The sequence below is a fragment of the Pollicipes pollicipes genome, unplaced genomic scaffold (genome assembly GCF_011947565.3).
Source record: "Pollicipes pollicipes isolate AB1234 unplaced genomic scaffold, Ppol_2.1 Scaffold_4740;HRSCAF=5597_pilon_pilon_pilon, whole genome shotgun sequence".
NCBI classification, from domain to species: domain Eukaryota; kingdom Metazoa; phylum Arthropoda; class Thecostraca; order Pollicipedomorpha; family Pollicipedidae; genus Pollicipes; species Pollicipes pollicipes.
The window spans coordinates 33,281,981-33,307,118 of record NW_023596545.1 but is presented as its reverse complement, the minus strand read 5'-3'; the positions used below and the strand labels follow the sequence as shown (position 1 = coordinate 33,307,118).

Here is a 25,138-nt window from a genome sequence, read left to right as displayed (position 1 = left end):
GTCGCCTGCCGGCGGCGGCGGCGGCACGCACACTGCGCCGCCGAGTCAAAGGTCAGAGCCAGGGGGTCGGGGGGTCGGGCGCGGGGCAGCCGCCAGCCTAGGTCAGTGCCGGTCAGAGGCGTCTAATTGGGGGGGGGATGAAGTCTCGCAGAAATGGTGATCTTGAACAAAACAGTCGCAGACATATCGATATGACCTTGCGTGGACGCACCAGGGAAACGATGAACGCAACATTTTCTACGCAAAATTCGAAAACGCAGATGTGCGTTGAGTATGCAAGTTGTGCGAGCCAGTTTACTGCCGGAGCACTCGCCGAGAGACCAAGGATTGTGTAGTGTGGGTGTGGTAACGAGAGTGTCATGAGACAACGTGGATACGAGAACAAAATCACCTGCTGGGCTCAGAGTCATGCGGACGGGTGAAACATGATACGAATAAACTAGTGGGAGTGTTATACATATAATCAATACCTCGTATATTCCATGTGATACCTGGAAAACAGCGTTCGTAAAACATTGCGAAGCAGCGACTAGCCCGAGAAGAGGATGAGCGCACATCAGTAGGTATTATGCTGTCAGGTACATCGAAGAACCGCACAAAGCACATCAATAATCGGTGCGTAAATGTTTAGCTGAAGCAGAAATCTTAGCGGATATACCTCCAATAAAAAACGTATTTTCACGGTTCGAGAAAAATGTGGCATGCACCAATGCATTAAAGAGTATCCAAAAGTTGACATCGTCACCAAATATTGCAATAGCGTGAGACGCTTTTTAAAAATTTATTTGGAGGTCTGACCAAAGTGACTGTAAATGTAACGGTGGTCGCTGTCAGAGGCATGTAACAAAACATTGCACGGACTGTACGACGCTTCCGTATACCTGGTCCGTCGTTGGTTGAACAGGTTGGTGTGGAAAGACGGTGGACCGCCTGATGTCATCAAGTGGCATGCCGAGCTATGCATCTTTGCGTCTTTAAGCCCACCGCATCAACCGGCAGCCAAAGGCAACCATACGTCTGGAGCTCCATCGAGGAGCGAGGTTAGTCCAAGCGACTTGCAGTACACAAAAGTCTTGGGCGACTGGCGCAAGTGTGGCTGATGTCTACTCGGGTGAGGAAGTACCCGCTGATGCCCGCGGCCAACAGGAGCGGCTTACCGGCATCGAACCCGAGCGCCTCGTAGCCGGGCACCGAGTCCAGCACGTCCAGGGGTGGCGCCGTCGGCACAGCCTCATCCTCGCCGTCAAAGTTGGTGTGCGCTGAAACATGGCGAGGCGTTGAAACGCAGGGGAGCTGATGTTGCGGTGCGGCGCTCGAATGTGGTGAGGTAGAGAAGCGGAAACACACTTGACAGCTGAACGCAATGCACGAATACCCGTTGAGACAACCAAGCGCGGTTAAGCGCTGAAACACGATAAGAAGCTGGAATTTGGCAGGCTGCCAAAGCGTTGCGGTATGCTTCAACGTGCTGCGTCGCCGAATATGGCGCGGTGCTGCAACACGGTGGTGAGGGACATTGGACATAGTGCGGTGCCGAGACAATGAAATGTAGTGAGAAACTGAGACCCTGGAGGGGTGCTGAAACACGATGGGAAGAGTCTGGCCTAACATGAGTGAGCTGAATACGGTATATTGGCAAGCATATTGCTAACTTTGCGATAAGTTGACGCCTGATGGTCCAACCACGCAGCTCATCCCAACAACGAAGTATTGGGCCGCATTATGATTACCGCCATATTATGATTAGGCCACATCATGATGAGCAGCACAGCCAAGCACAGTAGCATATTGCACCATTCACATGACATTGTCGGCTTTGCCGCAGAATATAACGTAATATAAAGCATGTAAATCAGAGGCGTGGTCCAGCTTACGAACTTTTCTGCTGCGGTGACACGAAGAACGCACTTCGAGAGGAGAATGTATCGCACTGCTTAGACTGATGAGTGAAATCTTCCCAACACATGTCACCACTCATTGCCGACGTTCCATGCCAAAAGAGTCGTTTCAATGCTCTCACACGGGACGCAAGGCTTAGTTAAATCTAAGCGCGCGATTGTTTCAGCTCATTGCACATGCGCCGAAACGCAGATATCAAAACAGGCAAACTCAACACGATAGCTCGATACACACAGCGTTGATCGCCCACAGCGTGTTTAGAGTCGCCCAGTCCGCCCTCGAGATGCTTGGAGCGCCACGAGTCCACTGCTGCTGCTAGAGTTGTTAACAGGCGGTTGCAAAGTAACCGTGGTTGCAATATAAGCGCTCGCGCTTGATTGGTTTTTGGTACTTTGAATCATGTCGTGCCGACCAATCACAGGTTTACCATGCCAGTATGCGCAACAGACAGTCCTGAGAGAGGCTTCTTCAATCAAAAGCACAGCAGCAGAACTATCATTGGCATCACGAAAGATCTGTCCCTTTTTGCGCATCGATGCTATTCATGACCGCCTTAACCACTTTTAGTGTTTTATCTAGGCTCAGGCTCTCACAATAAAAGTTTTTTATTCTAAAACTGGTGCAAAACATCATGACAGCTACAGAAATGTCTTCGATCCGGGGCTCCATCACAGAAACAGCGGGGTTCTGAACTAATCTTGTTTTTGTGGCCTTCAGGTCTGGATCTGAGCCTGTCCAATTTCAGGCTGCATTTTAGTGGCTCGGATTCCTGATTGCTCAATGTTTTGCGTGATTTAAAACAGACGCGCAACATAAAAACGATAAAACACCGTTTACTGTAATAGTGTTTTCCAACGAAGGTCTCTCTGAAGTTTGCCTCGGGATGCAGTTCGCAGTCCCACCAGAGTGGGTCTCGAAGGAAAGGCGACGTTCGGCGATGCCCGCAGGACGTTGGTGCAGTGCTGTGCGCGCGAGATGCCATCGCTGCAAGTGCGTAATAAACCCGACAGACAGAGGACACCCCAGCTGTGAGCGCGTTCGAGCACCAATGCGATGTGCACCAACAGGAGGATGTGCGGTGACAGCGCGGTGAATAACGTGGGTGCGATTGGTGAATGATATGGTTGGTGACCGCGTGAGGCGGCAAAACATCGGTCTCAAGCATGCCGCATAAGTACTCAGCGGCCCGTCAGCCTTCTGCTCCCAAATCGTGCTTCTGTACTTCCAAGTGTGTCTCTTCGCGTCCCGTTTGCAGTAAGCTGAAATTTTTACCTTGGCATTACATGATGATCAATGGTAGTGTAGTCAATGGTCAGCATGCTTGTCACAACTGTTCCTAGGCACCATGCATACTCATTGATATATCAAAATACTGCTCAAATCACAAATGGTAGCATCAACATACAGCTTCACAAAAACCGACGACTCAGCTGCCCATGTTTACCCAGAATGCGTGTGGATTTACGTAAGGATCTGTATTTACCCAACCGCAGGATTTCGTTTTTTGTGTGTACAATTGGCTAATGTTTAGGGGCCGGCGGGGTAAGTCTACATAGTATACCAAGTTGGTAGCACTGAAAACCGTGCCATAGTTTATGGCCGAGTACTATATTTGGACGACAACGGCGTGGCTGCAGTGACGAATCAGGTTGGATTAGCACGTGGCTCTGTCCGCAGATGATTAGGTAAGACTGAAATTAGCATTGAGTTAGAACATTAGCATGAGGCATTAGCACATATGCGTTAGCTTTCCAGGCCACTTTATATTCACTTGTTCGGTTGGTAGAGCACTGGAATATGATATGGCTGCCCTTGTAGCATAAGAGCAGTTTTATTTGCAGCGTACGTCCGTCAGAGTAAACAACTGTAGTGTCGCAATGATAACTGACGCGAATACCACACATGTAATATTCACATGTTTCGATGTAATATCTATCCATTTATCTATCTAAGATTCATGACGCGCTTAGAAACGTGTGTAGCAGTCAGAAACCTTTCCTGGCTTTCCCGGCGAACCTGTAAAATGTGGAACATGTCATACCCATTTACGTTCATATTACCTGTCACATTCGGACATTATACGCAGGTCCTCTTGCTCAGCGGCGTAACCAGGAGTTCGCTCAGGAGGGGCCAAATCGGGCTTAGGGGTTTACTTTCAGTTGTGGGTGACGTTTCACCAATGGGGACCTATTTTGTCGCAAAAGAGTTCCTTTCTTGGATCTGGAGAACCTTTCATGCTTGAGATCCCATATAGATGTCCCGAGGGACTACTTTTGTATGTTTTTCGTCGCCATACGGCTTAGGCTGCGTCTTATTAGGCTGCGTCTTACATATGCGTCTTGTGGCGTCTTAGGCTGCCACAAGTGCCGCTTAACCGGCCGTTTCGCCAACCGTTTAAGCCGCCATTGGGCCCCGGCAGGCCTAAGGAGGTCTTCTCTACCTGTTACTTCTGCTTCTACTTCTAGGAGGAGGGAGGGCATGGTCCCAAAAGCCCCTTGGCTACGCCACTGTTTTCCCCTTCTCTGAATTATTGCCGCCACAGTGTGTGTAACCACGTCTCTGAGATTGGAGAAGGGGTAAATCAGAGTTGGAGGGGGAGGTTGAACTGAAATCTGGAGGGAACGACTTGAAAAATGCATTTTGAATGCAGAACAATTAAAAACGTGCACTCTATGGACAACATTGGAGGAGACAAAATCGCGCTTCGTAAAAATTAGAGGGGACATGCCCCTCCTCCCGTGGTTTCTCCCATGGCCGTCGCTGCTCACGGGGCGCAGCAGAACTGCCATTCGGTCCGCACCTGGTCCATTTCTGAGCCGGGCACCCACCGCCAGAGCGGCACCCGGCGATCGCGTGCGTGTCGATAGCTGGGGCGGAAGCGGCAGCTCCTAACGAGCCAGCGACGACATGGTTGCGATTGAAGCTGGCGCCGGCCTGACGCGGCGCTGCACGCTGGCGCCGGCCTGACGCGGCGCTGCACGCCGGCGCGGCCTGACGCGGCGCCTGCACGCTGGGCCGGCCTGACGCGGCCGCTGCACGCTGGCGCCGGCCTGACGCGGACGCTGCACGCCGGCGCCGGCCTGACGCGGCGCTGCACGCCGGCGCCAACCGCACCAGCTCAGCGGTGGAGCCCTCGTGTGACGGAGAGCACAACATTCTGACGGCAAGTACGGGCTGCAGGACGGATGAACAGCGGCTCTTCTGAACGCCTTACAGCAAACGCTCGCTGCATTCCGGCCGCGGGCGTGTTTAGGTAGGTCATTAGCACTTGGTATGCGTGTATTTGACGAGCTGGACACTCAAGGCCCAATCAGCCGTTGCTGAGCCAGATTGACTAAGGGACAGCCGCCGGGAAACCATTGGCTCCCACAAACATCATAGGCGGCAATGCCACCCTCACAGGCAGAAGCCCCAAGCAGCGTCCTCTGAAGGTTCCTCCCGCGTCCCGCAGCGAGCAATATTAGGCCAGCAGCATTGTGAGGGATGCTGGAAATGCATCAACACCACCCCGGTCATAGGGGCGTCACGCTTTAACGCCATCGCGGTGGCGTGGAAGGCGCATGGCGGACGGTGCTTGGTCCACTATACGTCAGAGTTCCATTAATGGGCGCCCTACGGCGGGATATTGGCGGTGGAGAGCGAGCTCCTCCCTCTGGCAAGCTGCGGGGAGCAAGCGGAGCAGCCTATGCGAAGCCCACCACGCACAGTGGAGAAGATCAGGTGGGCATCAGTATCATCATATTGAAAACCATCTGCATGGTGGCTGTTATGGTCTCAGATCAAGGCCATTTTCATGTTGCATATATGTGCAGTGAAAATAGGTGGGCACAGCAGGTATACAATAAAATGATATGGGCAATGGTGAAATCAAATTATACGAACAATGGTCAAAGAGCTGAAAACAGATATATCAATGGACTATTGGCAGCGGTCAAAGGTCAGTGGTAAAGAAAATTACATCACATGTGACGGTCTTAAACGTGCTCAATGTTGTGGCTTCACACGTAGGATGGTAGGCGTTTCCAGGCAGCTGCGGCTCGATGCGAAAACGCCGTCTGCGTGGCATTCAATCGGTGTCCACGCAGGAACAGACCACCTCTTTTGAGGCGCGTTTTACGGGTGGAAACAGCGGCGCGTGGCACAAAAAAGCGCGCGGACCTCGTGAGGCGCGCCTCCTCCTTCAGCGCCCTAAACACTCTGATCACGTCGCGGCGCGCCGCCATGACATCGATCCTCGGCCATTCAAGGGAATTTAGGGCAGGAGTTGCACGATGACGCTTTTTGGAGCCGGTAATTATTCTTGCAGCAAAGTTGATTGCTTTTGAACTTTGTGTAATTGGCTCTTGGTCGCCCCACCCCACACGCACAGGTGGCACATGATATAAGGGAAACACATACGCCTGGATGATGATGTTGAGAAGATCAGAAATAAGGTAAATGACGGAATTTGTCCCAGAGAATTGAGAATGGCATTGCATTTTTTCACGGCTATCGAGGCATTGGCGCCCTTTGCCAGGCCAAAGGAAGACAAACTATGACGCCAGAAATTTAATGCCACTTGAGGCATGCATAGTCGAACTGTTTACTTCAAAGTGAAAGTCAGCTGACTTTTTTAGATTTTGCCTTGACCCAACGAGCATAAAAGCATTTTTTGTTTTGTTCATTTGTAGAAAGTTGGGACTGAACCATCTCTTAAGCTCACGCATGGTAAGTTTCAGTCTGGTTTTGAGGTCGGCGAGACCCGGTCCAGTCAAGGGTGGGGGGTGGGGGGGGGGGGGGTGGCGACGTGCGTAGTGCCGTCAGCGTAGGAGATGATGCGGCCATGAGTCAAGTACTCATACAAATTGTTGGTAAGCAAAATGAACAAAATTGGACCGATGATCGAGCCTTGGGATACACCTCACGAAATGAGAAGGGTGAGCCGCTCCTCCACGCACCATCTGTACTCGGCCACTTAAATAACTCCTGGAACCATCCCACATCGGTAAACGCCATACCAAGGCAGCTTGGTGAGGAGGACGTCGTGATCGACCTATCGAACGCCTCTGACAAATCGATTGTCGTTACCGACGATATCAGACCGCCGTCAGCGTTGGTGACCAGGCGTTCGCTGCGGCGTGCACAGCGGTCCTCGGTCGAGTGGCGTGGCCTATAGACATACTGGATGGATGCAGCAAGCGCTGTCGCATTCAAATACTCCGTTAGCTGTGTGCAAGCTAACCTTTTCTAAGAATCGTAGAGAGCACACTGAGGTATATATATGGGCCTATTATGGGCGGTGCACTGGGTGGAGTCCGATGGTGCAGTCGCAGCACCTCGTGCGTATGCGGGAAACTATGAAATGATGACTGTCTCCATCAGTGAATGAATGAACCCCTTACACACAGCCTTTGATATATGCTTATAAGACAAAAACTGACGTTTCAAATCAAGAGGTATATATTGACCTTTGACCTTTGATAATGCTTAGAAGACAAAAACACTTACGTTCAAGCAAGAGGTAAAACTTCACCAGACAATTCGCACATCAGACATTTGTGCAAAATGCAAACAAGATATGTGCGTAAAATCCGCTCGAGCACGTTTCCAGGAACAGAAGCTTTCCAACATCTGTTTTTGAAAACGTTCTCCAAATTATTTTCTTCTGGAGACGTGTTTCAAATAATGGAGGTTACGGTAACCTCCACAAAGAGCTCGGCGCGATTTCAAACAGCAAAGTCCAGTTAAGCGTACAAGAAGTTTATCACCCGCGTACCTCCTCTTTGAGACGCAGCAGTGATGTGCATGGGCTGGGAACCGCAAATAAAGCGAGTAATCAAATGTCAAGATCCGTTCTCATCTGTTCTTTTAAAAACATTGATTTTGAAAGTTTTCACGTTTACAGAGCCCGTGTGCACCTATCATGAGCAAATTAAGCGAGAATATGGTAAGTGACAACACGAAATGCATTTAGTTTACACATTTGCAGCACACAAAGGACAAACAGTCAGGTAAAATGAAACGGACTAGTTGTGTCACCCACGCAGACACGTACGCACATATACACGCAGCGTATGCACACACGCACGCACACACACACAACGGATCGCCACACACACACACACACACACATGCACATCGCCCTGCACTCATACCACTTCGCCCAGTCGCACAACAATCCCCGACCTCGAGCGAGCGCTAGCGCGCGTGTGGGGGGGGGGGCTGCCTGCCGCCCTCGCAGTGCTCCTAATCTCAACCGCCTCGACGAGCAGTAGCCAAATGCTCGAGACGTCCGTTTGCGGTGCAGAGACGCCGAGTTGCGGTACTTCTTCAGCCTTCATGCCGCGCGTGCCGCTCGCGGCCAGCAATCCTGATCATGGTTCCCGCGGTCGGCCGGCCGCCCGACCAGCGTCTGGGCTCGAAAACCGGCCCAGCGTCGCGTCGCGCGTCCGACGACGCGTATCACGGAATCTCGGTCGCCGCGCCGCCAGTCCCGAGCAAAGCAGTTAACGCCGCCGACGATCGATGCGCACTCGGTGCGCGAGTGGGGCCCCTGCGAGGGGAGGCCTGTGGGCGCCAACTAGGGAGGAGGATGGTCCATGGCTACCCTGGGAGGGGTAGTCGCGGGCTCTGTTGAGAGGGAAAGGATGCGGTCTTCTGGGAGGGCGTGTCTGGGCTCCCCACGGCCATGAGATTTTGTGTCTTCCCGTGGATGCGGGTGCTTCCTGTTGCTCCTCGGCTTCCTGCTCATGTTGCTTCCTCGGCGAGAGGACGTTTGAAACGGGAAAAAGGGCGTGCCCGTGATTGGCGGAGGGCAGCACTGGGCCTTCTGGGAAGGGAGGCGCTCTTGTTCTTGTCGGGGAGGACGACTGAGGAGGTCTCTTGCTCTGCGTTGATGGGGAGGATGGCTAATCCCCAGGAGAGATGTGGCAAATTTTTAGGAGAGTTGCGTTTGGTGCTACCGAGGAAATCACGATCTCTGTTGCTCCTGGTTTTGATAAGGGACTACATGCCTCCTAAGGATAGGGCTTTTGGAGACCTTTGTATGCACCCTGCCTCAATGTTGTGAAAATAATTAAAAGCCCATACAATCCCTTGGAATTGTAAATCTGTCGCTCTCCTCAAGACATCTAGCCTTCTTTAATTCATAGAAAGGGCTTGGCCTCCCGTCGTGCCCAAAGATCTCCATCCGTCACCACGGCGGGCATATCAAGTCAGTCCTCCAGCAACTGACCCAGCGAGAAAAAGCTCGACAAAAACCGGGCGCAAGTGATCACAGGAGGACGCCCTATCCACAGCGCGAGTGCATTGACGTGGGTCGTCTGATCACTGTCTATTATCAGCTAATTCGCAATGCATGTTCAACAATTCTCTCGAATTCAAAACGGCACCTCACATTCCTCTCGTCCGTCTTTCTTTTTTCACTTTCGTTCATTCCTCGAAGCTGAGGCTTGCTGTTTGTTCTATCACTCACAGATGGGGTCTGTCACCCCCGGAGCAAAGTCCGCTGCCCTCCGATGCCAGTTTTGTCGGTCTCCGCGGGCGGAATCTGTCACACCGAGGATAACACCTGTCACTCGCATCGGAGACCCGTCCCGTCGGGTCGTCAGTGCCACGCCCGCTGCCCCACTGCGGGACCGCGTCGGTCCAGCGCCTTCCACACTCCTCTTCGGGCCGCCTCCACTGACCGCCGCCCCGCCCCCTGACCGGTCCCACACGCACCAATCACTGACAGACGCCGCGGGACCGCAGCCGGCGCCGAGGGCCGTCGTCGGCGCCTCCCAGCCGACGCCGCGGGGCGGGGCCGCTGCTAATTGTGCGGAGGTGCTCGTCTGACGGCTGCCGCTCCTCCCGGCGGTAAACAGCGCGTGAGTGAACGTAAACTGACCGGCTTCAAACGCGCGCTCGACGAGTCGCGGAGTGGACGGGTATGGCTGGAATTCTATACAAGTGGCCAACTAAGTAATGATCAGTGATTCAATTTTTAACGTGCATCTGTGTTGGATTTTTGGAGCGGTTTCTTTGTTACTGTAGTGGGTGTGTACGTGCCTACCCTTTGTCGTTTATTTAATGTGACTTGTTCCACCAAGCGGCAATGTGTAAGGCATTGCTTCCATTGTGTGTGGTCAACGGCAATATACATCAGATGCGATGTTGTTCACTGTTAACGTCGTAGTAAAAACGCAAATTCTAGAAATTATTTTTTTTAAAATTCTACAAAAAAATTAAGACGGAGGAAAGAGTAATGCGCATGACCACGTACATGTAAAACTATCTAGATTTTACGCAGTTCTCTTCTCAACATTTTTGGTGTGAAGCAAAGAATGCCAAAATACAACGGCATGGAATCCCTTCCGTCAATATATTTATAATCGCCTGATGTAAACCACAGTTAAAAAGAACCGCCCATCCTGGCGAGCAACGATATTGTCAGATCAGTGACTTCCACTTGACAATGCTTCGTAACTGCGAAGATTTGGGTGAATCGGTGATCGTCTTACCAGTGGAATTCCAGGCTTGCGCGGATTGAGTCACTGGAGTCACTGGTTGAGGTGTAATTACCAGTCTATATTTGGGAGTTTGACCCGCTATTCACTTACGCGGGCTGGGTCACTGGGGTCACTGGTCGAGGTGTAGTCACCCTCCGTATTTGGAGTTGTGACCCGCTATTCACTTCCACTAGGCATTACCATTCAAGTTGACAGCAAGGCCTTATGGTTTAGAATAAGGTAGATTCAATAAGGTGATCAAACCGGGGCACTCTGGTACTCACAGCAGCAACATTTAGATGCATGCTTGGAATGCTGGTCTCTGCGCGTTTACCATTACTATATACCGAAATTCAAAATCCAACTACGCCTAGTCCCCCTTGCTTGTGTGGCTATCCATATGAAGACCCTAAACATTTTGTATTGAAGTGTCCTCGCTATCATGAAATCCGAATTTTCAGTGCGACGTAGAACAGATTGTATCATTCCAAACTTGTACGAGTTTACTCACAACGTGCAATTAAGTATCCACCTCAGAGGTAACGGTTTACAAGATTGCACTGGGCAAGCAGATAGCAAATATTCTCCACGCATTTCTTTTTCAGACCAAGCGATTCGCACTAAAAACTTTCAGCGGGCGGCGGGCAGCAGACGGGCCACTGGGGTGGCGTTGCCGGGCCGGGCGTCCGCCCGCCGCTCCGGTTTACACATATAGCCGTCCCGGGCCGGCGGCGGACGTCCGGCCCGGGACGGCTTACAGATCTGACGAGTGGGCGGTGGGGTCATGGGTTCCCTGGCGGCGATGGCCATATCTCGCTATTGTTGGGAAAGACACTCAGGTTTAAGCGTTCCGCTTATGCGCCAATCCACTCACCATATAATGTACCGTTTCATGTCCGCAATCGAAAATAAACATCAAACATCAAACGTCAAAACCATGCCGCAAGACATTGATTTCTACAACTGGACACCGTATTTCTTGCTGTTGCTGGCCATCTGATCAACTCGGGCAGAATCAGTGCTAACCCATTTCTTACAGGAAGTGTCCCAGTTTTGGGGTATATTTTAAAACCACACTCTTGTGAAATCTCAGGGCCATTTACTCCTGATAACAACACTGAATGCTGAGATGCACCGTCAGGACATAATCAGAACATCAGTGTTACATATTTTCGAGTCCAAATTACGCTGTCAACACTCATGCAGTGGTCACTACCGTCGTCATGGCAACCATCGTGCACGCATCTACTGCTGCCAATTAAAAAAACGCTTGTGATTGGCCCAGCAGCCAAGGTCTTGTTACCGAGAAGTTTGGTTGGTTGAAGTTTTAAACCAGTGCGTCAATTGGATCACACCATACTCCCCATTCCCAAAGCCGAAGTGCGCCTTGAAAAGAGTCACTGTGGTGCATGCCATATGGAAGAAATCAAGCCGTTATGAAACGTTCTGTTGAATTGGCAGGATGATAGCTCCATGTTTGCATATATTTTTGTCCTAAACCGAGTGTTTTAAGCTTGTGTACCATATTACACCTATTACACAAGCATTTTATACATCAGTGTGCTGTAAACATTTCAGAGCGCTCACTTTGGAAAAAAGCATGGCAAATGAAAGCTACTACTGTCATAGAAGTGAGCATGGAGTCAAATGGGATTTCTCGCGCAGGATCGGCTACTTTAGACCGAAATTCCGAGCTGTTTAGAAGGGTTTTGAGAAAACTGGTGTTGTCTATCAAATCGCATGAGTCTGTTGTAAAAACGAGTGAAAAGTAAAGAACGTGGGTTATTTCCTTTAATGAAAGAACGGATACATTATTTGCATGTGCTTAAGCCACACTGTGATCGACACGGGCAACAAGCAGCTCTCCTCAAACGACACAAATAATTCGGTTTGTGTAGGAGCGCACATTCCCTACTCCTGCAGTAGTCTCGCACCCGCTCTGGAAGGTCTGAGGATCCGCGCCCGTATGACTCACGACATCTCAACTAATGACCGAGCCGTTTTCCTTCCCTCTGGTGGTAAATGAGGGCTGCTGCTCTCATTTACTTAGCGTCATGATGGCACTCAGACCAAACGGACGAACTTAATCAATCACATTCCAGCAGGATGAAGGCTGTGCGTTCCTTGGCGAACGGCAACTGCGCGGTTCACGGTTGTGACGAGAAGCATTAAATTATTTTGCGTGCCGCGCAAAATAATTAATACTTAAAAACGTCATATATCACCATTGTCGCCGATGGCCTCTTCTCTTCTCTCTCTCCTCTCTCTCTCTCTCTCTCTCTCTCTCTCTCTCTCTCTCTCTCTCTCTCTCTCTCTCTCTCTCTCTCTCTCTCTCTCTCTCTCTCTCTCTCTTCTCTCTCCTCTCTCTCTCTTCTCCTCTCTCTCTCTCTCTCTCTCTCTTCTCCCCTCTCTCCCTCTCTCTCCCCTCTCTCTCTCTCCTCTATCTCCCTCTCCTCTCTCTCCCTATCTCCTCTCTCCCTCTTCTCTCCTCCTCTCTTCTCTCTTTTCTCTCTCTCTTTCTCTCTCTCTCTCCTCTCTCTCTCTCCCTCCTCTCTCTCTCTTCTCTCTATCTTTCTCTCCCCCTCTCTCTCTCCCTCTCTCTCTCTCACCCCTCTCTCTCCTCTCTCTCTCCCTCTCTCTCTCTCTCTCTCCCCCCTTGCCAGATGACGATTACCAAAATAGAGCAGTGATGTAACCGTCTCCCCCTTAGATGGAACATGCGATAAGATAAGGTGACTGCCTCCCACGGGGAAGCGTTGGTCATGACGTCTCCAAAATACAGTCCTGGTGGTAGATATCTCAAGACTGAGCACCACTGGCGATCTCTCCCAGGGGAACCATCCTTGGCCATCTCTTCAGGATGGAGTCTGGTCGGCCATCTTACTCCACCTTATGACCTAAGGTCGAACCTCTTAACCTTGGCACCTCGACCCCGCGTGATGATGACTCAACTGAAAATGGAGCACAGGCGCTGACCAAATCCTCCGAAATCTTCTGCCTGACATCGCCCTCGGTCCCATTGTCCTGGGGGAAGAGCCTTAAGACTAACGTGGTGTGGCGAAGCCCCTGGAACGAGCGGAATGAGCCTCTCTGGTTCGGCTGGGATTTCCTTCGTGCAGTAAGTCGTCAGAGAGCTGCCATCCATAAACAGGTCCGCTCATGGCTGATCAGGCACGAAACTTTGCCATGGGAGGTGGGAGGGGGACAAATGTCAGATCTTTCCCAATTCCTGCGAATTTGCATTGAGCTGCGAAATTGCCCTGCACCTAGTGCAAACCTCTTGATTCAAGGGGGCATGTTCCTCGTCCTATCACTCCCCCTCCCCCCCCCCCATAAGCTACATTCCTGCGGCTGGCGTAAGCAGCTTGCCCCGTATCAACGGGGCCATGCGGGATGAAGAATGGGGCATTGAGTGAGGAAGGAAATGTGGACGTGCATTCTTCAACAGTGGCCTGGAAAGTTCATGACCATTCGAATGAAGCTGGGTCTGACGGACGATGAACCCATCACACCGCATTCCCCGCCGCGCTGATTGGATGGCGTCTCGAGACAGGGCGCAGACGGCCAGCTGCTCCGCGGTGGTCCCCCGTCTGGTCGCGACTGCGCCGGTCTCTGTTTATCCGCCGCCATTGTGAGTTTACCGTTAAGCCACGTCGGTGTCGTTGGAGACGGGCGCGGCGCAGGCGAACTTGAGCTTGCTGCGGCGCCCCGCGGCGCGGCGGCGGCGGAATTGGCATGCGTCCGGCTGATGGGCGGAATGCTAGTTTATCGGGTGCCAAACAGTGCGCAGGCAAGGCCGGGTTCACAGCCAGGTTACAGCCTTGCCGCTGGGGCAGCTGGTACGGTCTGAGGCGCCAGAACAGGCCTCCATTCACAGCCGTCGATGCCTGAGAAACGCCACGTCTCTAGCGCCGTAGATAAACGTTCTATGGAGCGCATCAATCCCGGTCGGAGGCGCCTGAGGCGTCCCAGCTGGCACCCGGAACGTTAAACTGAAGGATTCACGCGCCAGTCGACGAACGCCCCGTAGCTTTAGCAGCGCATGACGGGAGCTCGGCCGGTCGCAAAACTCTGAACCCATAAGAGCGTCATTTGGAGATATTTGAAACCACAATGCAACACCAAGAGTTGGCAACGGAGTTTGCAATTCATCAAGAAATAGATATTGCAAGCCGTTTTCACACACACTCAGAGAAACTGTCCTTCACTCTGTCCTCACTCATCTACTCCTCCAGAATCCCCGCAACGCCATGTCCCTATGGGCCCAGCCATGGCAGTTAGCCCTGACCTCCAAAGCTTCCAATGGCTCCCAGCCAAACTGATCCCAACCAAACCAAATAAAAGACATTGCTTTAAAAAAAAAAAAAAAAAAATAAAAAAACCGCTTCATTCATGGGCGCTGTAAGCGTGTTGGTCCGATAAGCAGGTCCTCTTTAGATAGTGGGGCGCTAGCTGAAATATGGCGAGGAAGGCCCGAGAAGTCAGCCTCCCCTTTCCGGGATACGGAGATCGCGAGCATGTGCTGCACGCTCCCGAGAACATTTTCCCATTGAGCAAACGTTATCAGAAAGGTACTTGCACAGGTTTGCTGCCAGTGCCCGACATATTGTCCGCAAAATCCCTCCTCCGTTAGGGAAATAAAGCACATCTGTACATACTGCTGTCGGTTTATGTGAGATGGTCTACCCGGGGTGGCATGCCGTACTCAAAGCAACCTCTCATGACTTCTGTCCATTCTTCTTCAGCATCCTGCCAACGTGACCTTGAGACCCTTCGCTGGCTTATTACTTCGCGCGCTTTCGTCTCTCCCGCGTAAAACGAGGCGCGGGGGCCCTCCGACCTTGAAGGCTGCGGCGCCCGCGTCGCCCGCGGCGGTCGCGGCGGTCGCGGTGGGCGCGGCCCCGCGGAATTCGCGGTCACCACTGCGTGACCAGATTGTCCGTCACCATCGTGATGGACAGCCCGTGTCACCCCCCGCCGGGCACCGGCGTCGTCTCGAGGGTGGTCACTTAATATGCGTGACAAATGCCACCACTGAATGACCGTGACAGTTTTGTGGTTCGCAGCGGCCCCGAAAAATAAGAGTCCAATCACTGTCAGCGGCGCGCGCGGCGGCGGTGGATGTTATATGCCATGTGGTAGCTATATATACCGAGGCGGTGTTATGTTTTGCAGTATCAAACAATCCGGCTGGTAGTTTGTGTACATTGCTGTATTCAAAACAAAACACACAAATGTTGAATATTTGATCTCAGACCCAAAAACGTCCAGCATCAAACAGGAAAGGCGATTTTCATTTACAATTTGAATGTACTTTTGCAGTCAATGTTCACAACCGAGCCGCCAGCGGCGATCTCATCAGAGACTAGAAGCCGATTTCCCAACGCATTTCGCTCTGCGCTGTTTTGGGGATCAAACTGATTACTTTAATCTCCGCAGGCCAGTTAACGACCAGGCAGGTCCAACGCAATGTGATAACGCCACAGCCCGGACGATAACGGCTCTTGATCAGGGACACGCAGCATGTCTGAAAAATTAAAGAGTCGCGGCAGAAGACCGCGTGAAGTCGTGGCTGGCAGGCATACCACCGCGCCAGACATCGAACTGGGAGAGGGCGCAGGGCAGGACCTCCACGCCGATCATCACATGGTGAGATAGGAAAATGAGATTTTGCCGTTTTTTTTTGTCAGCGGCGTTTTGGGCGATTTGGGCCCCGCTTCGTGCCTCACGCAAGCCAAATTCCAGAGATACCTTGGTGTGAATAGAGACCATGCTTCTCTATGGAGGTACAAAGCTCCACCATTGTCTGGTCGCTTACGGGATCGATGACTTGAACGGAACTCTTAAGACAGTGCATCTCTTTTCAAGGCACTAAACTCCGCAGGAGATGCAACACGCTTTCATTCGGCGCCAGTATGAAGCTTTTTACAATGAATAAAACCCGGGCTTCTTAGGCGGGATTCGTTCTTCACTACAGACAGAGCATATCCGCGCAAAGCCCGCGGTTATTTCCACAGGGATTCCTCGCCGCCACCGTCAGCACTAATAAAGCGAGTCCCATCCGTCATGTCACTCAACAGTCGCCCTCGGCAGACCAACTGCGGTAAATCGCCGTCCAGACCGCGCCCGTCAGCTGACCTCATATGTGGTGCCTGTCCTCACTTGGATCTCAGCTCGGTCGCACCGCTGCGGGCGCAGCAGAGGTTATCGCGACCTGTGTAAAGGCCGCTTCCAATTGGCCGCGAGGAAATCACGTGATTTTGAATAATGATAGAAGTTTGAGTGCATCCGTAATGCTTTCATTCATGCTCTTATCGATTTTCAGGGTCGATGAAAAACATGGTCGGTCTGGTTGCTGTCGCACGCGCTGAAAGCGAAGTGCTGCTTAGGAATTGACAGATTGTGACAGAGAACGCTCCTTGATAATTTGAATACTATATCAGCACGTGCTAACAATCGCACACAGCGATTGTCAGTGCTTCTGTGAGTGCGTTCCAATCGAGCAGCCAAATTCAGCGAGTATGCTAAGGGTCCACCTGCAGTTGTTGTATGCAACACGACATAATAACTCACCCGAAGCTAATTCAGCCATTGTTTCAAACGTCACAAGAGTCACCCCTACAATTCAGGCGGCGTCGACCCACATCCAGTCCGGGGCCGCCAGCCACTTACTGCACGAGGTCTTCCTGCCGTAGAGCATATAGGAGGTGTGTGCGGCGGAACGGCCGGCTGGCGCTGGCTCATGGTGGGCGCAGGTGCCTCACATCACGCCGCCGGCTGCGCGCACTCGCCGCCGCACCCCATCCGCGCGCGGCACCCCACACGGCGACCCCCCGCGGCGCGGCGCGCGGGCGCGGCCCCGGCCGCTGCGGCGAGCGCGGGCGCACTGAAACGCGCTGTCCACCGCCGCCCTGTAGCCAGCGGCCAAAATAACGGCCGCTTCGACACGCTCCCCCTCCCCTCCCCCGGCCCCGGCCCCGGCCCCTCCGACGCGACAACACTGTCGTCGTCGATAGCAGCGCCGGCGCACGCACGCGGCCGGAGCCTCCGAGCTCGCGTGAGCGCGTGACGGCGTGACCGTGTCGCGGTCCGGTCACGCGGTCACATGCTGACCTGCGGCGGGGCGGGGGCGCTGACCGCGTCCACGGCCACGGGCCGGCTGGCCGGCGGCCAGCGGCCCGGCCGCCTCCGGCCCTGCTCGGCACAAAGCGGCGGCGTGGCGCGCCGCGGCCGACGGCGCGCCCGACGCATCGCCAGCGACGAGAGTCGGATAGGGGGGGGGGGGGCGGAGGAGGCGGGTCAAAACCGGGTCAAAAGACCGCCTCGCGCGCTGAGATGCAACTGTTGCGAAACGACCTGTTGATCATTTGAGGAGCAGGGCCAAGCGAAGAGGCGCGGCAGGCCGACGAGGCCCGGCCGAGCAGCTTCCTCACACCGCGCGGTGTGAGGAAGCTCTCGATGAGGCAACCGTGCATCCTGTGAAAAGGGGATGGGTGTATTCATGATGTGTGAGGTGGCAACAGGAGACACGGGCCCATCCCTGTGTTGCACTCACGCACACGCAATCACACCTGTTGTGGCGTTTATCACATCTTCCTCACCCGATATCACATCTCTCCTTTCCTCCTCCCCCCCCCCCCCTGCGGGCTCTAAGTATTTCACCGCCTCTGATGTCACCGGGGTTTGGTAGGGTATTTGCTGACTCCACAACCGAAGTGCAACGGCAAGAAACCAACCAGGGCTGTAGCTTCGTAGGTGATCTGACGATTTTTAAACGTTATTTGCGGGAAAAATCCCTCACGGTTGACTTGTCAGGTAGCGTCAAACAAAATCAAACCATTTTTCGGCGTGTCTCCGTAACTTGCGTTTGTTTGCAGAGTGAAGATGATGGAGATCAATGAAGCTACCATTTATTTCCACTGGGCAATGCAATGTCATCGGAGGTCACTACGCGACACTACCAATATTTGTGAACGGTTTTCCAAGCTTAGCCTGGCGCGGCCTCAGCATTGAGTGACCATTGCAACTACCAGAACATATCAGTACAACGATTATTTTGATTTATGACGCAGCGGTTTTGAGAGTGCATCTGGCAAAGCGTTTAATGCTTTGCTTCATGTAAACTAACGTTCAGGATTTGACCACGGAGGATATTAAGACAGTAGTTATGACCTTATTCCTAGTGGAAAAACCAGGAGAATGGAGATTTAGATGCGTTGATATTTCGGCAACATGTCTTTGTCCAAGCGAATAGCAGAAGGCATGAAGGCAAAGATGAAAGCATGTTGCCGAAATATCAACATATCTCTGTCCCCATTATCCGGGTTTAAAGTAAGATAAAGGGATGCTGGCCGAAATGTCAGCGCGTCTATCTCTCCATTCTTCTGATTTTCTACGAGGAATGAGGCTATTTCTACCGTCTTATCTATGTCCATATTTTTCACAAATACACTGAACAACTTACGGAAAATACCGGCAAATGATAGTCACGATGACTGATGATAGGGGTGACATTGTCACTTGCTGTTCGCACAGGTACTGATGAAGATCGGAGGCAAGATCTGATGCGTACAGAACCTAGGGCGCGTCGCAGAACGGCGGTTTTCCACAATTTTGGCGCGCAGAGTCTTGAACGCCAGGTTAGTTCTCGATTACCTCAAGTTGTAAGTCCTTCAAATCTTCAGATTAAGTAAGGAAATTTTGGGATTCAGTTCGTTGAAATGCCACCACCAAGCAAAGAACAGGTTCTGAAGATGATTTCGAAAAAAAACAGAGGAATTTGCATCAATGATAATGTGACATCATCTGGCGGCACAACCTATAGTCGGCGCCACTTCTGATTGCAAATGTCAATCAGTCGTTAAATTGTTCGTCTTGCCCAGTCAAGGCAAATGTGCAAAATACCGCATGACATTAAGAATTCAAACAGTTTGAACTACACAGGGCTATATCAACTTCACTCAACTCTGATTTATTCGTGAATACCCGATGAGGCTATCAGTGAAGTCAGTATAGTCGCCGTCTGTGGTCATATTTGAATCCGAATACGCATACGTGGCTGACTTCACAAGCATAAAATGTACTCAGTACCTGGATGTTTGGATTTCATGCGCTGAATGTCATGGCCCGTCGCCGATTCCAGCATGGCACATGCGGTTGTCAGCACGTTGAAATCGGCCCGTACCCCGGCTGTCTTCGCCGTGACGGTTCTGTCAGCACGCCTGGACTGGTTTTGATTCAAACGCGGCCGAAAGCATTCAGGAATCTGGAAGGGAGCGGTACTCGCAGTTTCCCGGCCCAACATACCGAACGCATGCTGATGATAAGCATACTACTATTGTGATTATGGGGTTTTTGCATATCACACACTCGTTACCAGTACTTGCGGATTTATTCGTCCTTACAACATCGGAAGACTTGTTGGCCAAGCTACACTTGAAGTAAAAAATATGCACGCAAGTAGTAACAAAAACTACGCCTGATGAAGCTGGCCCATAGACTCACCATGATCTGGGCCCGACCAGTTATCTTCTAACTTAGGTAAGATATTGAGCACAGTATGTGCTTCTGATGTATCTACTATGTTCGTGCTCTGGAAATCGGGGTGGAACGGCGCGTAGCTTCATAAAGTTCGGCGCAGGACCGAATTACCGACGTTGAAACAACCCATGACGCCGCCGTGTGCCCCTTAGCCACCTTGTGTGGGATTTAAAGTTTCGTTGCCAGGGGCAATCTTTCCGTACGCGTTGTTTTTAATGGTCGCGTACTTTCAACTCTGACTGCAGCCCGAATTCTGCTCGTCCACAAAGAAATGGTTTGTTGTCCTAAAATATATCTCTCAAGGATCTCGACAGCTAGAGCCTCTTCTGTTCATTGTGTAACTAGCAGTATTAAAACTAAACGCTAGATGTCGGGCAAATACAGTTTTTTTCGGCGAGCAACGCGCTTCAGCGTCGCCGCGTGCAAGCGATTGGTACGGTATATTCGGTGCTCGATTAGTGACCGATGGCAAGTGGAGATCCAGTGGCGCCTGAAGCCTGGCCGATCAGGCGTTTTTCCACCTTCTCCGGATGAGGGGCTCTAAAGGACTCCTATTACAGAACTTTATGTGGTTGAGTTGAGTAGAAAAGCGACATCGGACAGTTCACGTGCATAGCTAAATCGATTTAACGCATAATGCAATGAGCATGCCATGACCGTCTTGGGCTACACTAGGTTAGCGAGGCAAGAAGCGCATTTCGGCGTTTTTATCATCACAACCTTGCTTACTATGACGCTGGAGAATCGAGATTCTATAGCGCTCAGTACACTGAATCGCGTCCGTGCTCACAGCGCTATTGGTAACCCTTGACACACTGAATCAAACAACGGCGATAACCCATCCGCATGTATGACTTGTAACACAGCCAATCAGGTCACATTGCTCAAGCGTTGTGTGATCGAGCCTAGGATCGATCGCTGATAGCTATCTCGACAAGGAAGCATGTTGACGACAATGCAACAACCGGCGCCAGATAGCGTCTGGACACATCAAATATTGGCTGGTGATACCTGCCACGCGAGATCATGAAAAGCATTATCTTCATACGAATATTTTATCTGTTTCCGTTGTTCAGGTTTTATCTATGAGGACTTGACGTCGTTACACTTGATAACAGTGCACGATCATGCAGTGCGGCATGCAATAAGTCAATGCAGCGAAGGTGCTTAGAGCTTATCTGCTATGAAAAAGTGATATGCGACACCCAAGCACGAAATGCGACCGACGTAATTTGACATGGTATGACAAAGCATGACTACAGCTTAGAGGTACTTGGAGGTGCTCCTCACTTCGAGAGGAAGGGGCTTCAAATTTTTGCACATAGTGTAAAAACGCACAAACTCAGGGAATGAAAATGCATGCCGCATACGTTTTCTGGCCCAGAGCCTCTACCGAGCCAGCGTCTGTTCCAGTTGTTTTTGGTCTCTTTGGATCATTCGGAACTTGAAAACTTTGGGACATTTAAGCGTGGCGCAACGCTGCAGCTTACATTAACCCAGCCACGGGTCACTCCCAGTAATCTACCCAGGCGTTTGCAGTGCCTACCATGCCATACCCTGGCACCTCTGCAGTACCTTGGTCAATCGGTCCTGGCTATCTGACATCAGCAAATTATGTCACCATGATCAATTCAGCTTCGGCGAACTGTTCGATGTAGAAGCCTTCAGCTTTAAAGGCATCGCATGCGCTTAGGTCCAGTCTTTGCCTGTTTATCTCTTTTCTCCCAAAATGATGTTCAATGCTGTTGCGTGGGTTGACGTTCATCTTACTGAGCAATCACGCTCTCATGATCCACAGTGTCTGGCCCGCGATGAATACTTGCTGATTTTCTTTCGCTGACTCACTTGCTGATTTCTCCTGGCTTCGCCTCGGCTCGGCCTGAGGAGCAGCTGCAGAGGACTCCACCCCGCATCATGAGTCGGCCTCGCGTTCCCGTCGTCACCGCGTGACGATCCGAGTTGTCCATCAGAATTGGCGACCGGACACAAACGTATCACACGGGAAGAAAAGTATTCCGAGATGCGTATGTTGTTTGTGGCTTTGGGCCAAGATACATGACTTGCATAACCCATCTGGGGCCATGAAAATGAAAAGTCTCGTCATTTAGTACTCAGATTAAGTATAAATGTTTTAGTATTCTTGTATCAGCATTGCATGCGCCCATTGTATATTCGTTTTGCATTACGCTGTCGTGGACGGTATCACTATTGTGCATGCTTTCCTTCCCTTACGCCATGTCCATGTAGGCATCCTGTCCATGGAACTTTCCAGTTCCTCCTCTGCTTCAGTTGCAGAAAAACAATTCCTATTCACTATCCCTGTGGAAAAACCTCGGCTCGGCCCGAGCAGCAGCGGCTATCTGCCTCGGGCTATCTCAAAGCAAATCACCATCACTCAGTACACAAATTAAGTATAGATGTTTTTGGCACCGCACACACTGCAACGATCAAACAGACTGCGGTCAGCGACATCGCGCGACTGTGCACCTTCGTCCGCTGCTTGTCCCTGTGCCTTATGCAACTGCCGCCATGGGATTATGCCACCACAACAAATAGCGATAACCTTGGCCGCTTAACTAAATAAAGATTGCATGCAAGCGCGGCTTCGTCGCTGCCGCCTGCAAACCGCATTTGGGGTGAGATTTCACGCTTCCGCGAGCGGCGGGCGGCGTGGCGGGTTCGTGACGGACCGTCTGTGACAGGCGGCCGGCGGCTGAGCGAGCTTCGCCGGCTATCTGGCGGCAGATCCCGCCAGCGGGCCGCTGGTGCTGCCACCGTGCGGCAAAAAGTGCGGCTCGTGTGAGGCGGCGACGGGACGGCCGCGGTCGGCGGAGCGACCAATATGGTCAGCCGGAAACGGTCGGTTTCCGGTGCTGGCGCTGGGACGTGGCTTAGGGTAATCTGGCCCTGTTGCATCGCTGTTTTGCTGGCTGATTGCCAAGAGATCAACTCTTAATGACTTCTGACGATGATCTGGAGGATTCGAACTGATTTGATCGCTTTTGCTTGGCGCTTCTTTTCCTGGTCGGTTTGTGACGTTCATTGGCTTGGCCTGCCAAAGTCTTGGTGTCGGGTGATTTTTTTAAAGGGCGCTGGGATGCGGCGTGTGCCTGTAGCTGGTGTTTTACGCTGGCGGACGAAAAACATACAAGCTTGGACGTGAACGCAAGGTTACTCTGCGAGATAACCTCTTCTGCAGAAACTGAATAAACACTACCTGAGAACGTTCTGACAACTGAAAGCCGAGAAATGACGCGAACTTCAAACCCAACCAAAAATGGCGTGCCGCCGTGTGCAGCGGTTGGTAGAGTAGGCGGCATGAGTTGTGGATCTCAGCTGCCCACCAGCCTGTCCGCCAGAGACGTGCACATACTTATATGCGCGAATCTTTCTGTCATCGAACATGACATTGACTGAGCCATGAGCACGATCTGCACGGCCCCGAGCAGACGTCTGACTTGTTGCTCCACACATAACTCAAGGTGTGCAAACGTCTGCACACTATCCTCTGATCGTCTGACGCACGGGTCGGGTGGAACTAATCGACTGCGCAAATTTGGAAGTGATTGCTCGGATCGCGCCGCTGATCATCTGCGAACGGCTCTAGGGGGACATATTTATGTCAAGCGTTTGCGTCTGGAAAAGGACTATAAGCCATATGTGCTCACGACCTCCCCACATGTTGGACACAGACACACTAGTGAAATAGCGTGATTCTGGTATTCATGGCCGAAATGCGTGCATAATATTTGCGTTTGCTGTGGCGTTGCATGTCGATAATGATTCGATCAGGTGCACTTCTCTGGGCTCTGTATCCCTTCCTTGGAGCACCTCGCACTTGGCTTCACCTTGCACTGGGACAGAAGCATACGCCGTATTTGCAATGGGAGGGACACAGCGAAAATATTTTCACTGAAAACCAATTAGGCGCGCCGCAGACGCACGAAATTCGTTGAGTGATGCAAAGTAACATTAGAGGTTCTTGCTTGACTTGTTTTTACGTATCTAGCCCGAATTTTGTGGCGTTGACCTTTAGTCGAGCACACACTTAAGTGTAAAGAGTTTATAGGGGAAGAGACGGGAGGATGGGGGGGGGGGGGGGTAGGCACTATATCCGCACGCACTGCACTAGGATTTGAATCTGATACTGGCTGAAGTTAACCGAGAGATTTCATTGAGGAATGTGCTCTCCCTCAGTTTGCTTTCGTTATTCGCAGGCGTCCAATAATGCCATAAAATCCGTAAAAACAAAAGTATCACTGAGTCATAACATGACGCATCACAAGCTTATAAGTCTGGCAAAGACAATAACGCACTGAATGCTAATAAAGCACGTGATAGCGCTAGTGATTTACATATATAATTTGCATATATATGTATTAAATATATTTCCGACGGTTTCACTTGACAAAGACTGATATATCTCAGCCGGCATTAAACAATCAACTACACTGCCCCGAAAGCGCCGTCTGTTTGCCTGACATCGCAACTAAGCTTATATGGATGCATGAAATGTGATAGCCTCTTCAGATGGATGATATACATTGATGGAGAAATTAAGGTGTGGCGACGTCACCTTATCTCGTTTGCAAATGAGAGGTGGCCGCCATCTCAGTCACTGAATTGATATCAAGCTTGTTGATGGCTGCAGCCGGTGTCTGGAAACCATCGGCATCTGTATATGGAGCAGCGGCCGTTAATGCGCATCTGTAGAAGCAAGCTGTAAAGGTGCAAGGGGCCCTTTTTGGACAAGGCATCTATAAGAGAAGCTTTTGCGGATGTTCCGCGTAATATCTACGCTTAGAAAAATCATATATTTAAATGCCTCTGCATGCACGCATTTTTGTGTATATTCAGAAGCTGCTTAAGATAAGCGCCACCGGTAAGACGCTTTGTGACATGTGGGATAAGCAAGGCTATACAGGAGTTGAGTGCTGTCAGATATTATCATGTGGATGATGCAAAAAACTAAACCAAAAGGTGGAAAATATCAAATGTTAATGGAGCTAGGTGCCTTTCGGGACCCGTAAATAGGTCTGATCGATGCTGCAAGAAGTGTGTGTTGCATAAGAGTCTATCGGACGGTAGTTAAGTGATTTGTGTTTCTTCCGCGCGGAAACTCACAAGTTAATTTGTTCGAAAGTTGGCTGCGAGTGTTAGCAGGCGTGAGAACTTAAATTAACGTCACGACTGATAGTTCATGGTGGCTGTGCTATTGGCGACCGGTGATA

The 25,138-nt window shown here is 51.3% G+C and overlaps 1 long non-coding RNA gene across 2 annotated transcripts; it reads right to left on the bottom strand.

Annotated features, from left to right (window-relative positions):
* Positions 1-8: 8 nt before the first annotated feature.
* LOC119099318 (uncharacterized) lies at positions 9-17,072 on the bottom strand. 2 transcript variants are annotated; one of them, XR_005094340.1, is made up of 4 exons: positions 17,040-17,072; positions 3,078-3,158; positions 1,158-1,259; positions 9-32 (listed from the first exon to the last, which is right to left on the bottom strand). It is a non-coding gene; the product is annotated as an uncharacterized LOC119099318 (long non-coding RNA). The 2 variants fall into 2 exon arrangements; XR_005094339.1 differs by lacking the exon at positions 9-32 and adding an exon at positions 471-491.
* Positions 17,073-25,138: the final 8,066 nt, after the last annotated feature.